This window comes from Dasypus novemcinctus, chromosome 4, assembly GCF_030445035.2.
Source record: "Dasypus novemcinctus isolate mDasNov1 chromosome 4, mDasNov1.1.hap2, whole genome shotgun sequence".
Lineage (NCBI taxonomy): Eukaryota > Metazoa > Chordata > Mammalia > Cingulata > Dasypodidae > Dasypus > Dasypus novemcinctus.
The window spans coordinates 38,152,729-38,158,619 of record NC_080676.1 but is presented as its reverse complement, the minus strand read 5'-3'; positions in this window follow the sequence as shown (position 1 = coordinate 38,158,619).

Genomic DNA, 5,891 nt, shown 5'->3' with positions numbered 1-5,891 from the left:
CCCTGATGATATGGTCGAATCAAAGCCGTAACCTTGATTTAATCAAGTGAACATAAAGCCTTTGAATTTAAATTAATCAAAGGGAATTATACCCAGAAGAACAGACCAGTTTACAAATACAGTCAATTGCTCTTTTTGGAATTCATAAACAATCTCAAATTGCCGCAATGGTAATACACACCAAATTAATCAATAAAAATCCTTAATTTAAAGATCTATTCAAATTGCTCAAAACTAAATAAGCACTTATCTGTAAATTAATATTCCTACATTCCCAGAAATTAAAGAAAACTGAACTACTAATACCTCCGATAAAAAAAGTGTATGGTTTGAAGCTGTATGGACCCCAGAAAAGTATGTTCTTAAAGTAAATCCATTCCTGATCTGCAAGGTAGTAAGCAACAGTATAATGTTATTGGTCATATTTTCATTATTTTTTAGTTATTCTTAATAAGCAGTTACATTGTTTTACTCTGATGTTTCTCTGAAAGTGATTGCAATCAGCTATAGTTCAGTGTGTCATCTTAGAAGAAAAAAGGAAGGGGGAAAGTTTAATGAGAAGCAAAGACAGTATATAAATTGTGGTCTACCTATCAATTAACATAACCCTGGCACAGCTGTAAAGTTGTGACAGGGCCAAATACTTTGACCAACAGGATATTTTTGGACATCTTCAAATAGACTTTATACAGCTATCCCTTCTAAGTATATGAATATGCCCTTGTTATTTGTCCACTTTCTAGATGAATAAAGGCTTTTTCTTATCACAAGGTTACTGCCTTCTCTGTAGCTGAAACTATTAGACTTTATTTTCCCTATCTGGAGAATTCTTACTATTCTCTCAAGTGATAGAGGCTCCCAATTTACTAAAACTCTAATCAAGGAACTTTGCTAGATTTTATCCACCAACCAAAAGCTTCACTGTCCCTATCATGGTTAATTGCCAGGAAATATAGAATGAATAAATGGTATCTTAAAACTTAAATTAGCTAAACTATTTTAATCTTCCTCTCTCTACCTTGGCCTAGGGTTCTTTCCTTAGCTTTGATGGCCACAAGATCTAGCTCATTGGGGAAAAAACAGCTAACCTCCTACCAATCATAATGGGAAGACTCATGAGACTTATTATTCCTCTTACCTTACCAGGCTCTAACATATTACAATGTGAAATTTCTAATTATTTTAAGGTACTAATCGCATATACCCAGATCTAGGCTGCGTTTTTTGAGATTCTGCTACAGCAGACTGTACCCAACTATCTATCTGGAGAGCTGATAAACTGGAAGAGACATCAACATAAGACCACTTTAAAACCTAGATTAAAAGGACCTTATCTGACAGTCACTATGACAGTAAAACTACAGGGATTTGACTCCTGGTTCTACCTGTTGCAAGTAAAATTTGCTCTAAGCCCTTTAGGAGTCCTTCCCATTTTGTATCTTAAGCTAAAATTGAGACAAGAATTCCATAAGCAAGTGACATTTGACATAGACAGTTTCTGCCCGCCCAAGACATCGGAACAAGTAGATGACATCCAAGACTATGGATCAAGACATGCCTGAATTTCCCTATCTTCTTTTCTGTCTCTTCCTTTTGACCATCTTATTAATCATATAGCACTTACAATGCCCAATCTCCATGCCAAAAACACATTAGCTTCACCATGATTTTCTTTTAATATCTTCTTTTTACCCTATTTTTGATCCATGTACTCCTACCTTGAACAAAATTTCTTTGTCCTTCTATCACCCCAAGGTTTTCATAACATAATGATTTATTACACTCAAGGCACAAATTTTGGTGGCCTGAAAGTTCAAGAAAATTGTTGGTTAAATGGAACTAATATATCAGGTAACAAAGAGGATGATGATGTTATGATTCTTCATTTGGAGTTTATACCCAATTATCTCTACATGCCAATATTGCATTCCTTAATGGCAATAGATATACTTATTAAATTCTTCAAGGACATTATTTTGTATGTGGATACAAAGTACTACCCATAATTTGGGTTAGTTCCTCTTATATATCTACCTATGGCTATTTATGGTAAGCTTCCAAAAGGGAAAATTGGATATATGAGGGTTTTTTTAACTTCATCCCAATTTATAAAAACTCATGAAGAGATCATTACCAGATTAGAGACAGCTCCACAAATCATGGAAAAACCCATAATCCAGACTAACCTCATGGGATATTCTCTTTTTGGCATTGTTCCCCTTGTAATTGGGACAGTTATCTCCTGTGTTGGAAGGCACACTATAAGATTACAGGTGGTATTAGAAATAGTACCTTTTGAGTTAGAGAAATATATTTCCCATCTAGGGTAGGCCATTACACTAATGAAGTATTGGAACTACACGAAATGACTATACAATTGATTACCATTAGACTACATTCTGACTTCCCAAGGAGCTGTGTACTAGTAGAGACTCAGTGCTGTGTATTTGCAGATGAGAGACAAGTGGATATTTACTAAGAGTTACTGGCAGCAGACCCCATGCTAGAGAAGCAAACAAACCAGCTTATAGACCTTCTGAATCTAATCAATCTGTTTCTTTTTGGTTGGATTTTAGGGACATGGTGATGTTGGCTCTGATTTGTCCTAATAAGAGCACTTGTAATCCTTTTAATTGTATTCATAATATTCCTCAATCATTGTCAGATTTCTCTACCCTTAAATGTTACTACTCAGCCACAAATGTAACAAATGATACAACCTAGGATATAAAACCAGTGTGAATGGGACAACAAAAATTTTGAGCATCTGCTAACCTGTGAAAGTGGTGATAAATATGAGAGGATTTTAGTGGTGAATGAGAGTACAACAATGTAACTGACAGAATGACCAAAAAAGGAGGAAATTGATACAATTGTATAGAAAAAAAGCCTGGGGGATCCTTGAGAAAGAAAACAAACAAACAAAAAATTCACTAATAAACAACAACAACAGCAAAAACACAAAAAATAAACAAAATCCATGCTCTACTTCCTTTTTTACTTTCCTCTTGAGTTTTCTCCCTATCTTTTGATATTTGAAATCCCCACCAAGACAGCTGACCCAGATAGCCAATCAGGCACCTAGTTCATTATGTTTGACCCAATACAAAATAAAGCTCACCTGTAGGAAATCTGACCCTATAGGAGGAACAAACCTTTCTCCAATCAATAGGAGTTAGCTAACTTTCTTTTTATGTCTAAAAAAAGTCATTTGCCATTCCTAGATCCTGGAGCTACTTTCATTCTGGCCCTTTGCTGCAGCAAAATTTTGGTGTCCCGAATATAATGTCTGCTAACTCATTTCCAATTTGTTTCTCAGGTATGAAAATATATCTTTGAAAGCTCTTTTATCTCAGCTAAAATACTTTTTGCACAATTTTGCTTATATGGCTAATTTAACTGGAAGATCCTTAATTCATGGATTGCATAGGTTTTAATAGCTTTTCTCCATATTATCAATATTCACAAATTAATGAGCCTTACCAAAAAAAAGAAAAGATGATTAATAGAGAGAGGATTTCTTTGGCAACTGAAAAAATGAAACTTTTGTGGTAGGAACCTGAACAAATATAGAGATCCAGTGAGATTTTACCACCTGCAACCATCACACATATAGGCATGAATTAATATTAGTTAAGAAGCCTACATTAATTAATTTTGAGTTAAACAACATTATTGAGAGTGATAAAACCATGTTATAAGCACTCACTCAAGACACAGTTTAAAGATTCAGCAATACCCTTAGCAGCCAAGCTGAAGTAGATAAATACAAGACTCAATTTAAATGAATTCTGGCAAACCAGCTGGCATCCTCAGAAGAATATTATATTTCACATTTCAAAACATATGGCTAATAGCATATCTCATAGAGCATCTAAATTAATAATAATAATAACAGTAAAATTCTTATATGTGATAAAAATATTCCCACATTCTAGGAAATGATGGATTGTTCTGTAACCATGGCAACTAATGATAACTACCAGCAGCAGTTTTTAACATGCCTAATCAATAAATGGAAGTTCTACATTTGTGATAACATGTGATCACTGAAACATTTTTGTAAGAGGTTAATCAACAAGTAATAATAACTCACCTCAGTGAACACACTTTTATATGCTAACCAATCAATGACAATCCCTTGCTTCTAAAAGTCAAGCTTTACAAGAAATGGACTCACTTCTGAATGCTAACCAAACAACAGGTGTCTCACCCTATACAAATGATGCCAACAAAATCACACATGAATAATTCCACCAATCTTTGAAATCCATGCTTTCAAAAGATCACATAGGAAGTCAGAAATCTGCTCTGCTTGGAGAAACTTTACTTGACCCTCAAAGTTCTCACCTACTACAGTAAACATTATATTAAATTTATGTTCTCTATTTTAGATATTTTAAAGGAATTTTATCTTTTGACAATTCTGGAAATTACATCAAGATTAGATTAAAAATCCTTGCTAGGCAGTATTTTGCAGAGTCTTTGGATCAATAGAAATGCATATTGGGTCCCTTGTGTTCGAATTCCATTTGTCTTTAAGATTTTCTTCCAGAACAGTCAATCTCAACAACAATTTAATCTCTGTCTTCTTATCCTAGAGTTTTTAACCCAATAGGTCTTTGTGTAAGGTAATTAGATCTTTTAATCATTTTCTCCTGACTACCTTGGCAACTATGATTCCAAATACTTCCCCTTGACTGTACATTACAGCTGGTAAAAATATCTGGTTAGCATTCTGGGCTGGAAGATTACTAGTTGACTGACATTTGGCAATTCTTTGAATCTTTCCAAGACTCAGTTTCTTTCTATGTGACATAAGGACAATAATGCATACTTCACAAATGGATTGTAAAGTCTAAAGTTGGATAAACATTTAAATAATATATAGTTATAACTGTTCATAGAATCTGAGTGATAGCCTCATTTTACATAGCAACATTTTAGGTCAAATGTACTTCTAAAATGCTGCGGTATCCTTGTCTCTTTCCTCCATATATATAAACATAAGCAAGGTTAAGAAAGAGTAGATCCCTCTCACTTAAGATTGTAGTTAACGTGTTTGCACATTAAATATCCTTTTTCCACGTTCATTCTTCAAGAGGTTATATAATACTTAGATAATTAAAACACTAGAAACTACATATTGAAAAATCAAAAGCCTACATTTGAAGCCAAAGATATGTTGGGAATAGAAAATTTTAAAAATGATCTCATTATCTAAAATGTAGAATGAGAATATATAGTGGAAAGTACCTTATCAAAATGGTCAGCAGGTATGCCTCATGATGGCAAAGTGTGGTACTTAAAGAGAAGCAGCAAATCAAGAGTACATTGTCTTTTTTACTTCTGAAGGATATTTTTAATGCTTCATTATATGATGGCAAAACAGAAGAATAAAAAATAAATTAGCTACTTTAAGTCAGATGTGTTTGTTATCTTAAACTGTAACTTAGTGACATTTTCAAAAAAGACTTCCAGTATTCTTTTACCATTAAAGTGCAAAGTATTGAACCTATAAAACATTTTACATAGTCCTAAATATGAAGATTTAAGTCTAACAGTATCCTCAAGCAAAGCATACAAACATTGTGGAACAACATTTCATAAACTACAAAGCATTTTCATTATTAGAGGATGAGAATTGATATTACAAATTTTCTAAACATTATATCAACTCTAGAAATGCTAGATTTGTGAAAAATTCAGGGATAAGAAGTGTTATACATGATTACTATTATATACTGTACTAGATATTTTATATGTACACACTCATACATTGTGAATTTTCAAGGCAGTTTCTCCAAGTCATTTTCCAAAGTAGCAAGTAGATGGCATTATATTACTATCCTTAACATGTTGTTAACAGTATACTTCAAGAAAAATAACAG